This window comes from Balaenoptera borealis (assembly GCF_965194805.1).
Source record: "Balaenoptera borealis genome assembly, chromosome: 7".
Lineage (NCBI taxonomy): Eukaryota > Metazoa > Chordata > Mammalia > Artiodactyla > Balaenopteridae > Balaenoptera > Balaenoptera borealis.
In genome coordinates, this window is record NC_138864.1 from 110825108 (window position 1) to 110837765 (window position 12658).

General features: G+C 38.4%; 1 protein-coding gene across 1 annotated transcript in view; it reads left to right on the plus strand.

Annotated features, from left to right (window-relative positions):
- EXOC4 (exocyst complex component 4) overlaps window positions 1-12658 on the plus strand; it is an 816004-nt gene that overhangs the window by 497377 nt on the left and 305969 nt on the right. The gene's annotated exons all lie outside the window — the stretch shown is intronic.

The following is a 12658-nucleotide window of genomic DNA, read 5'->3' on the forward strand; positions in this document are numbered from 1 at the left end:
CTTTTAGGGGAAGGAAAAAAACAGAGGAATTCCTAGTTTGAGAGAGAGAAATCTAAGGAGAAAAGATAGGTTAGTGAGACAGATATTTCATGTTTTATGTCCATTTACAGTCTTCATTTGCACTATTTCTGTCAGCTCAAAGCACTTTATAAACTTTAGTACCAAATTATGTACCAACATCACTTCATTCACTGCTGATACGTAGCTGTGTTAAACATCTGCCAGGTATATATTTCCTAGAGGCAAAAAGAAAAAAAAAAAAACGTAGAAGAGAATTAGATCTGGTTAAATATACAGAGAAAATTTAGATATGGGGGAATATAATATGCAGATATTTATTGAGCATCTGCTATGTACAGAGCATTACAGAAGACTCCCTGGGTACAGGAAATAATATAATAGCCTTTCTGCACACAGCCCCACCCCACCCCAACACCTAGGTTTGTAAATCAGAAGTGAGTGATGGAGCCAAGATTTGAATCCAGAACAGTCTGATTTCAAAGCACAAGCGCTTAACTCTATTAAAAGAGGATCACTTTTACTTGAAGCTTAAAAAAAAAAAAAGACTGTCTAGGGGAAGATGAAATGTGTGAAGTACGATCTTTACTCAATAAATGCAAATCTAATTAATGATAGTGATGCTAGGGTGTGGGGATGGAAGAGTACTGAATAAAACATCTACACCCAAGGGCATTGAACAGTAAGATGAGGAGTCACAGGTGGAACTAGAGCTTTGGTGTGAATTATTATTAATAGTTGTTAATATTACAAGTGGTTGTATATTATTCCACCACTGTTGCCTTTGCATATGTGAATCTCTGCTACATGTATAATAGAACTTACAGCAAGTAAAACTAGTACTGATTGTTGATTTGGGTCTGTCACATTTATGAGATTGTGTGAAGGCCCTCAGAAGATTCTGTGTACCCTTTGGATTAGCTGAGGCCAAGGAATTGCGAATGCAGCTAACTTGGGCACATTTGATGGCTGAATTCTTTCCGGCATATTGCCCACCATCTCAAATGTTGGGAAGGTTCTAGCTGATGCTTTCACCGTGAAAATAATACATAATAAACATTTGTTCCTTTAGTTTAAATATTTATTTATTTAGGTTGTGCTGGGTCTTAGTTGCGGCATGCGGGATCTTTTAGTTGTAGCACTTGGACTTCTTAGTTGTGGCATGTGAACTCTTAGTTGTGGCATGCAGGATCTAGTTCCCTGACCAGGGATCGAACCCAGGTCCCCTGCATTGGGAGCATGGAGTCTTACCCACTGGAGCACCAGGGAAGTCCCTGTTCCTTTACTTTAAAAAAAGTGATTCTGAATACACAACCACTTCTGTATTAAATATTTTTAGAAATTTGCCTAGGGGATAATTTTCGAAAGCTTATTTTCCTCTTCCCTCCTGACCCATTTTATTTAGACATCCCAACGAAAACTTTTTTCTACCTCTCTGCTTTTTTTTTTCTCTACTTGTTGCTTCCATTGTCACTCCGTATTTTTTTTACCTTGTTTTCATTTTTACCCTACAAAAAGTTTGAGCACCAAGTGCCAAATAAGAGTGGTGGAATATTATGCAGCCATTGAGACAGTGTACTTTAATTCTGTAATAGGAGCTTAGATGTGAGTCCAACTGCCTGGCTTGAATCTTAGATAGTGCTTTAAATTAACTATGTAATCTTTAATAAGTTAGTTAAACTTACTGTCTAATTTTTTATCTATAAAATGAGGATAGTAGAAGAACCTATCTTATAGGCTTGTTATGAAGATTAAATGAGCTAGCATATAGAAAGTGCCTTGTATACAGTGCCCTGTAAACGTTAGCATATTTAATAATAAAAACTATTACTACATTTATATTCATATGGCATGTTTAATGATATAGAAAATGTTCATGAGAGAACTTTAAATGAAAGAAATAGGGTATAAAGTGCTCTATGATTACAACTATTAACAAACACTTAAACATTTTTAAGGACACCAGAATAAAATAGACCAAAATTGTGGTTTGTTTTAGAACTGTTGCCTCCTGTTAATCTTTATCTATTTATTTTTGTAAATTTGAGGTACTTATCACAGTACAGAATTATTTTATTGATCTCTTTACTTGGTTTTGATTGTCTCCCTCTCAAATGGAAGTTTTATGAGAAAGGATTCAAGCTCGTCTTTTCCACCATTGTCTAGCCCATGTCCAGTGCCACATACCTGGCAGAGAATATATCCCTTCAACAAATATTTGTTGAATGAATATGTTTACTTCTTTCTTTTCTGTTTTTTAATTATGTTAATAGAAAATTTCTGTCTAAAAATGCAACAAACTAGTGAATAAAACAGAAAAGAAGCAGACTCATAGATATACTAGAGAACAAACTAGTGGCTACCAGCGGGGAGAGGAGAGGGGGAGGGGTGATATAGGGTCAGGGGAAAAAGGGTTATGATGGGATTCTATGAAATCATGTGTGTGACACTTTTGAAAATTGTAAAGCGTGGTAGAATTTAAAGGATCTTTCATTCAATTAAAAAAAAAGAAAAAATTTCTAACTGCTATAATAGGAAAAAATTGCTACTTTAAAAACATTATGTCAGCTCTCCTAAAGGCATATTATTGCTCTGTAGTTCATGGTAAGGTAGCAAATAGTAAGAAAATGTTTCTCACATTACATGTTTACTTTTTTTTTTTTTTTGATGTGGTCATTCCAACTCACAGCCTTTATTTATTTTAGGTTTTTTTTAACATCTGTATTGAAGTATAATTGCTTTACAATGGTGTGTTAGTTTCTGCTTTTTAACAAAGTGAATCAGCTATACATATACATATATCCCCATATCTCCTCCCTCTTGCCTCTCCCTCCCAGCCTCCCTATCCCAACCCTCTAGGTGGTCACAAAGCACTGAGCTCATCTCCCTATGCTGTGCAGCTGCTTCCCACTAGCTATCTGTTTTACATTTGATAATATATGCAAGTCCATGCCACTCTCTCACTTTGTCCCAGGTTACACTTCCCCCTCCCCATCTCCTCAAGTCCATTCTCTACGTCTGCATCTTTATTCCTGTCTGGCCCCTACGTTCTTCAGAAACCTTTTTTTTTTTGTAGATTCCATATATATGTGTTAGCATATGGTATTTGTTTTTCTCTTTCTGACTTACTTCACTCTGTATGACAGACTCTATGTCCATCCACCTCACTACAAGTAACACAATTTCGTTTCTTTTTATGGCTGAGTAATATTCCATCGTATATATGTGCCACATCTTTATCCATTCATCTGTCGATGGACACTTAGGTTGCTTCCATGTCCTGGCTATTGTAAATAGAGCTGCAATGAACATTGTGGTACATGACTCTTTTTGAATTATGGTTTTCTCAGGGTATATGCCCAGTAGTGGGACTGCTGGGTCATATGGTAGTTCTATTTTTAGTTTTTTAAGGAACCTCCATACTGTCCTCCATAGTGGCTGTATCAATTTACATTCCCACCAACAGTGCAAGAGGGTTCCCTTTTCTCCACACCCTCTCCAACATTTATTGTTTGTAAATTTTTTGATGATGGCCCTTCTGACTGGTATGAGGTGATACCTAATTGTAGTTTTGATTTGCATTTCTGTAATGATTAGTGATGTTGAGCATCCTTTCATGCGTTTGTTGGCAGTCTGTATATCTTCTTTGGAGAAATGTCTATTTAGATCTTCTGCCCATTTTGGATTGGGTGGTTTATTTTCTTGATATTGAGCTGCATGAGCACCTTGTATATTTTGCAGATGAATCCTTTGTCAGTTGCTTCGTTTGCAAATATTTTCTCTCATTCTGAGGGTTGTCTTTTCATCTAATTTATGGTTTCCTTTACTGTGCAAAAGGATTTAACTTTCATTAGGTCCCATTTATTTTTGTTTTTATTTCCATTTCTCTAGGAGGTGGGTCAAAAAAGATCTTGCTGTGATTTATGACAAAGAATGTTATTCCTATGTTTTCCTCTAAGAGTTTTATAGTGCCTGGTCTTATATTCAGGTCTCGAATCCATTTTGAGTTTATTTTTGTGTATGGTGTTAGGGAGTGTTCTAATTTCATTCTTTTACATGTAGCTGTCCAGTTTTCCCAGCACCACTTATTGAAGAGACTGTCTTTTCTCCATTGTATATCCTTGCCTCCTTTGTCATAGATTAGTTGACCATAGGTGCGTGGGTTTCTCTCTGGGCTTTCTATCCTGTTCCATTGACCTATATTTCTGTTTTTGTGCCAGTACCATACTGTCTTGATTACTGTAGCTTTGTAGTATAGTCTGAAGTCAGGGAGGCTGATTCCTCCAGCTCCTTTTTTCTTTCTCAAGATTGCTTTGGCTATTCAGGGTCTTTTGTGTTTCCATAGAAATTGTGCAATTTTTTGTTCTAGTTCTGTGAAAAATGCCATTGGTAGTTTGATAGGGATTGCACTGAATCTGTAGATTGCTTTGGGTAGTATAGTCATTTTCACAAGGTTGATTCTTCCAGTCCAAGAACATGGTATATCTCTCCAACTGTTTGTGTCATCTTTAATTTCTTTCATCCATGTCTAATAGTTTTCTGCATACAGGTCTTTTGTCTCCTTAGGTAGGTTTATTCCTAGGTATTTTATTCTTTTGGTTGCAGTGGTAAATGGGAGTGTTTCCTTAATTTCTCTTTCAGAATTTTCATCATTAGTGTATACAAATGCAAGAGATTTCTGTGCATTAATTTTGTATCCTGATAATTTACCAAATTCATTGATTAGCTCTAGTAGTGTTCTGGTAGCATCGTTAGGATTCTCTATGTATAGTATCATGTCATCATGTCATCTGCAAACAGTAACAACTTTACTTCTTCTTTCCTGATTTGGATTCCTTTTATTTCTTTTTCTTCTCTGATTGCTGTGGCTAAAACTTCCAAAACTATGTTGAATAATAGTGGTGAGAGTGGACAACCTTGTCTTGTTCCTGGTCTTAGTGGAAATGGTTTCAGTTTTTCACCATGGAGAACAATGTTGGCTGTGGGTTTGTCATATATGGCCTTTATTATGTTGAGGTAAGTTCCCTCTATGCCTACTTTCTGGAGGGTTTTTATCATAAATGTGTGTTGAATCTTGTTGAAAGCTTTTTCTGCATCTATTGAGATGATCATATGATTTTTCTCCTTCAAGTTGTTAATATGGTTTATGACATTGATTGATTTGTGTATATTGAAGAATCCTTGCATTCCTGGGATAAACCCCATTTGATCGTGGTGTATTATCCTTTTAATGTGCTGTTGGATTCTGTTTGCTAGTATTTTCTTGAGGATTTTTGCATTGATGTTCATCAGTGATATTGGCCTGTAGTTTTCTTTCTTTGTGACATCTTTCTTTGTTTTTGGTGTCAGGGTGATGGTGGCCTCGTAGAATGTGTTTGGGAGTGTTCCTCCCTCTGCTATACTTTGGATGAGTTTGAGAAGGATAGGTTTTAGCTCTTTTCTAGATGTTTGATAGAATTCGCCTGTGAAGCCATCTGGTCCTGGACTTTTGTTTGTTGGAAGATTTTTTTTTTTTTTATAAGGAAAACCCCAAGAACTGGGACAGGTTGGAGGGAGGGAGGTAAATATGAAGAATTTCTTTTTTTTTTTCATTTTATAAATTTATTTTATTTTTGGCTGCATTGGGTCTTCGTTGTTGCTCGTGAGCTTTCTTTACTTGCTGCGAGTGGGGGCTACTCTTCATTGCGGAGTGCAGGCTCTAGGCACGCAGGCTCAGTAGTTGTGGTGCATGGGCCTAGTTGCTCCGCAGCATGTGGGATCCTCCCGGACCAGGGATAGAACCCATGTCCCCTGCATTGGCACATGGACTCCCAACCACTGCGCCACCAGGTGAGCCCTGTTGGAAGATTTTTAATCACAGTCTCAGTTTCAGTGCTTGTGATTGGTCTGTTTATATTTTCTATTTCTTCCTGGTTCAGTCTTGGAAGGTTGTGCTTTTCTAAGAATTTGTCCATTTCTTCCAGGTTGTCCATTTTATTGGCATAGAGTTGTTTGTAGTAATCTCTCATGATCCTTTGTATTTCTGCAGTGTCAGTTGTTACTTCTCCTTTTTCATTGCTAATTCTATTGATTTGAGTCTTCTCCCTTTTTTTCTTGATGAATCTGGCTAATAGTTTATCAATTTTGTTTATCTTATCAAAGAACCAGCTTTTAGTTTTTTTGATCGTTGATATTGTTTCCTTCGTTTCTTTTTCATTTATTTCTGATCTGATCTTTATGATTTCTCTCCTGCTAACTTTGAGGGTTTTTTGTTCTTCTTTCTCTAGTTGCTTTACATGTAAGGGTAGGTTGTTTATTTGAGACGTTTCTTGTTTCTTGAGGTAGGACTGTATTGCTGTAAACTTCCCTCTTAGAACTGCTTTTGCTGCATCCCGTAGGTTTGGGTCATCGTGTTTTCATTGTCATTTGTTTCTAGGTATTTTTTGATTTCCTCTTTTTGATTTCTTCAGTGATCTCTTGGTTATTAAGTAGTGTATTGTTTAGCCTACATGTGTTTGTATTTTTCACAGATTTTTTCCTGTAATTGATATCTAGTCTCATAGCGTTGTGCTTGGAAAAGATACTTGATACAATTTCCATTTTCTTAAATTTACCAAGGCTTGATTTGTGACCTAAGATGTGATCTATCCTGGAGAATGGTCCATGAGCACTTGAGAAGAAAGTGTATTCTGTTGTTTTGGGATGGAATGTCCTATAAATATCAATTAAGTCCATCTCGTTTAATGTGTCATTTAAAGCTTATGTTTCCTTATTTATTTTCATTTTGGATGATCTGTCCATTGGTGAAAGTGGGGTGTTAAAGTCCCCTACTATGATTGTGTTACTGTCGGTTTCCCCTTTTATGGCTCTTAGCATTTGCCTTATGTATTGAGGTGCTCCTATGTTGGGTGCATAAATATTTACTATTGTTATATCTTCTTCTTGGATTGATCCCTTTATCGTTACATAATGTCCTTCTTTGTCTCTTGTAATAGTCTTTATTTTAAAGTCTATTTTGTCTGATATGAGAATTGCTATTCCAGCTTTCTTTTGATTTCCATTTGCATGGAATATCTTTTTCCATCCCCTCACTTTCAGTCTGTATGTGTCCCTAGGTCTGAAGTGGGTCTCTTGTAGACAGCATATATAGGTCTTGTTTTTGTATCCATTCAGCCAGTCTTTGTCTTTTGGTGGGAGCATTTAATCCATTTACATTTAAGGTGATTATCGATATGTATGTTCCTATTACCATTTTCTTAATTGTTTTGGGTTTGTTATTGTAGGTCTTTTCCTTCTCTTGTGTTTCCTGCCTAGAGAAGTTCCTTTAACATTTGTTGTAAAGCTGGTTTGGTGGTGCTGAATTCTCTTAGCTTTTGCTTTTCTGTAAAGGTTTTAATTTCTCTGTCAAATCTGAATGAGATCCTTGCTGGGTAGAATAATCTTGGTTGTAGGTTTTTCCCTTTCATCACTTTAAATGTGTCCTGCCACTGCCTTTGGCTTGTAGAGTTTCTGCTGAAAGATCAGCTGATAATGTTATAGGGAGTCCCTTGTATGTTATTTGTTGTTTTTCCCTTGCTGCTTTTAATATTTTTTCTTTGTATTTAATTTTTTAAAAAATTTTATTTATTTATATATTTATTCATTTATGGCTTTGTTGGGTCTTCGTTTCTGTGCGAGGGCTCTCTCCAGTTACAGCAAGCGGGGGCCACCCTTCATCGCGGTGCGCGGGCCTCCCACCATCGCGGCCCCTCTCGTTGTGGAGCACAGGCTCCAGACGTGCAGGCTCAGTAATTGTGGCTCACGGGCCTAGTTGCCCTGCGGCATGTGGGATCTTCCCGGACCAGGGCTCGAACCCGTCTGTATTTAATTTTTGATAGTTTGATTAATATGTATCTTGGTGTGTTTTTCCTTAGATTTATCCTGTATGGGGCTCTCTGCAGTTCCTCGACTTCATTAACTATTCCCTTTCCCATATTAGGGAAGTTTCCAACTATAATCTCTTCAAATATTTTCTTAGTCCCTTTCTTTTTCTCTTCTTCTTCTGGGACCACTATAATTCAATTGTTGGTGCGTTTAATGTTGTCCCAGAGGTCTCTGAGACTGTCCTCAATTCTTTTCATTCTTTTTTCTTTATTCTGCTCTGGGGTAGTTATTTCCACTGTTTTATCTTCCAGGTCACTTATCCGTTCTTCTGCCTCAGTTATTCTGCTATTGATTCCTTCTAGAGAATTTTTAATTTCATTTATTGTGTTATTCATCATTGTTTGTTTGCTCTTTAGTTCTCCTAGGTCCTTGTTAAACATTTCTTGTATATTCTCCATTCTGTTTCCAAGATTTTGGATCATCTTTACTATCATTACTATGAATTCTTTTTCAGGTAGACTGCCTATTTCCTCTTCATTTGTTTGGTCTGGTGGGTTTTTACCTTGCTCCTTCATCTGCTGTGTGTTTCTCTGTCTTCTCATTTTGCTTAAATTACTGTGTTTGGGGTCTCCTTTTTACAGGCTGCGGTTTCGTAGTTCCCGTTGTTTTTGGTGTCTGCCCCCAGTGGCTACGGTTGGTTCAGTGGGTTGTGTGGGCTTCCTGGTGGAGGGGACTGATGCCTGTGTTCCTGAGGATGAGGCTGGATCTTGTCTTTCTTGTGGGCAGGTCTGTGTCCAGTGGTGTGTTTTAGTCTGTCTATGACCTTATTATGATTTTAGGCAGCCTCTCTGTTGATGGGTGGGGTTGTGTTCCTGTCTTGCTAGTTATTTGGCATAGGGTGTCCAGCACTGTATCTTGCTGTTCATTGAGTGGAGCTGGGTCTTAACGTTGAGATGGAGATCTCTGGGAGAGCTTTCGCCATTTGATATTATGTGAAGCCAGGAGGTCTCTGGTGGACCAATGTCCTGAACTCACCTCTCCCACCTCAGAGCCACAGACCTGACACCCGGCCAGAGCACCAAGACCCCATCAGCCACACGGGTCCAACCTCCAGGACTCCACACTCCAGAGGCCCTCCTTTGAATCTATTTTAGCTTTTTGATTTTGTTTTTTTTTTTAGCTTTTTAATCAGTCTAGAAAAATCCTAGGTAGTTAATTTTCCACTGGTTTTTTTTTTTTTAATCTTTGCAAGACCTATTTTTTATTTAGCCATGATAGCTGGTGTGCATTAGGATTCCGAGATCACTTGCACTAACCCACCATCTGCCCAGGAGTCTGCAACCATAGTTGGAGTCTGGATTAAAGGCTTACCCTGGCTGGCCTCCTTTTGCCGAGATAAGAAAAGGCCGAGGCAGTGAGCACCAATGCAGGATTTTGTTTTAAACATACTACAGCTCTTTTTTAATTAGGATTGCTGCCAGTTCCAAGTTATATAGAGAGTTTCAGTTATTTTGTTAGTTAAGTATTACCTTAAAACCTTATTGTAGATGAAGAAATATTATTCCAATTTTTAACTCAAAAAATGGTAGCCTGACTAAGTAAGTCACAGATTCCTTCAGTTGTTTACTCATCATAAATTTTCCCAATGCTAGAGTTGCTACCTAGTATCTTTTTGACCCACTAAGCCACAGCACACCTCTGCCAGAGGCTGAATTACATGCCAATGTGCCAGTGAGGGGAAGTACTTTTTTCTGTGCCAGATATTTTGCTTTCCAGTAAAACTTGGCCTTGGCATTCAGTGTTGAGGTCCGGAAGGTTCTCTGGTTGCTCTAAAATTCCGTGTTCATTTTTGAAGAGGAAACTTCAGTGAAATCAGATTGTAACAATAGACACAGTTTCATACAGAGAGAATTCAAACAGAATGGTGAAATCTTTTCATCTGTTGCTTAAAAATTTCACAGTCACAGAGATGCATCTCATCTTTCCCATAACTCCTCATTCAACTGCCAGGCTGATGGCAATAAATTTTACCATGGTTCTTATAAGTCAGGACACAATTTTCTCTTTTCTAAAGAGGGTCTCACTGAAGCACTTTGGAGAAAGACAAAACAAAGGAGAATAAGGGAAGGAGAGGAGAAAATAGGTTGAGGAGAGAGAGTCAGAGGTTCAGAAGACAGACATTACCCCAGTACATCTACATCTGGGAAGGGTTAGGACTCATATATCAAGACAAAAGATAATGTTTTTTCAAGAAGCACTTAGAAAAGCACCTGCACCTCCAAATCTGTGGTAGAAGTAATATAAATTAGATGCGTGTAGTGAATTCTCCCCTAGCATTCTGTTGCTCTGAAGATCTGAGACTTCTCTCCTCTGAGCCCTTAAGTTAGATTGACTCCAAATGGCTACTGATTCAGTTTTCTAAACTACTATTATTGCTGTACATTAAGACCTATTCTTTTAAAATTATTATATAATATTGGAGTGCATTGCGGTGAACACACCTAGAAGCAGTTACTATTGAAAGTAACTTAGGCCAGAATATCAAGACAGCTGTATACTTAGTAGAAAGAATAAATGCTAAGTGCTATGTTGCTCTTTTTTAAAAAATTAATTTATTTACTTTTGGTTGCGTTGGGTCTTCTTTGCTATGCGTGGGCTTTCTCTAGTTGTGGCGAGCGGGGGCTACTCTTTGTTGCGGTGCACGGGCTTCTCATTGCCGTGGCTTCTCTTGTTGCGGAGCACTGGCTCTAGGCATGCGGACTTCAGTAGTTGTGGCACGCGGGCTCAGTAGTTGTGGCACATGGGCTCAGTAGTTGTGGCTCGCGTGCTCTAGAGCGCAGGCTCAGTAGTTGTGGCACACGGGCTTAGTTGCTTCACAGCATGTGGGATCCACCCAGACCAGGGCTCGAACCCGTATCCCCTGCATTGGCAGGCGGATTCTTAACCACTGACCCACCAGGGAAGTCCCTATGTTGCTCTTAATGGCAGTGGTAGTGGTGATTTATATTGCTGTTATTATTTTGTTTTTCTTATATGAAATAAATTTGACATGTTTAACTTGTAATAACTCTAAGAGGATTAGTAGTAACATGATTTATTTAAAATCACACAGGATATTGGTATGCTCTGAGGGTCAAATGAAATAATTTGTGAATTGGTTTTGAAATTCACATACATTGAAATGTATGTTGGCAAAATGATGATGTATCTTTCTACACCCTTATGTATTGTGTTACTCTGTTCAAAAGTAAAGATGATTTGAGCTGTCTTACCCTTCACAGGATCAGACAGAGCAAGCAGCCTAACTTAGCCTCTTCTTTACTCCCCTTCCCCCCAGCTCAACATAATTGTTCCTATTCTGAGGCAGTGTCTAAAATCTGTATAATTCAGCAAGAAAAGCCAGCAACGAGGGAGAATATTAATTATTTTTCTTGCCTATCAGCCATCACCACATAATTGCAACAGCTACATCCTGATTGAAAATTTAGTCTTTCAGACTTAGAATGGCTCGTTAGCTTTTTGCTTCCTGTTTTCATACTGAAAAAGAAGAATCTAAACAAAGAGGCTAGGAAACCAGTAGATTTTCTCTTCCTATGGGTATGTCCTTTAAACCTTCCCTTTGTGGTAGACCAACCCTATTTACAGATCTAGGAACTGCTGGTGTAGTATGAGCTGAAGTACTACAAAGCCTGTATTTCCCCCAAATCCTTTTTTTTTTTTTTTTTTTTTTTTGGCCATGCCATGCAGCTTGCAGGATCTTAGTTCCCCTACCAGGGATTGAACCTGTGCCCTAGGAAGTGAAAGAGCAGAGTCCTAACCACTGAACCGCCAGGGAATTCCCCCCCAAATACTTCTTGCACTGATCAGTTATTAAAGTAACATCTTTCTGCCTGGCCTTAGATTTCTACCCCAGAATTAATACTTTGGATTAGATAATGAGCCTGAGGATATTTTCTTCAGAAGGGTACTTGTTAAAAATGGTACACTTTTGAAGGAAGACCTCAGATCCTAGAAACTTACAATGATTCTTTTCATTGGTATACTTTATAACTAATCTATGACAAGCTTCAGGAGAGGCAATGTGAAACCTACCAATTAATGAATCCCTGTCTCAAGAGGAATCACATGAAATCCTGGATTGGGAAGTCATTACATCGTTCCATTGGGAGTCCCCAAGGTCACTCCTATGTTTAAAGATTCAGTAGGACTCATGGAAGTTGGCATAGAGTCGTACCTATGGCTAAGATTTATTATAGTGATGTAGTCGGGATACACAACTGGCTGATAAGGGAAAAAGGCACAAATGGTCTTCAGGAATTCATGGACTGGCTTCCTTATGCTCTCTGTCCCCCATGAGATCACTCAGGGCACCTTCTTCTCACAGCAACAGAAATGCAGCAACATGTATGAGAGATTCAGTGCCCAAGGTCAGGGACTAGCCACCTGGTCATGTAGGCACCCTTTGCCTAGCACCCAAAATCCCAGACTGCAAGAAAGAAAGCAGGTGTTCAGCATGAACCACGTTGTTTGCACAAACAATCTAAGCACAGTAAACCACCTTTATCAGTTAGGGAAAGGTGAGAATGCTTCCAAAATTTAAATTTGTTTTTTGTTCTTTTTCCGGACTCCCTGCCCTAGCTTATAGACTTCAGTGCAGGCCAAAGAGGTGATGGAAAGGGGAGAGATTTCCCCAGATGGCCTACTTTACAATTTTACTCATGTCTCTGGGTCCTGATGGATGATGGCCTGTATTAAAAAACTTTATGTATAATCAGACTGAAGAACTCTAAAACTATAA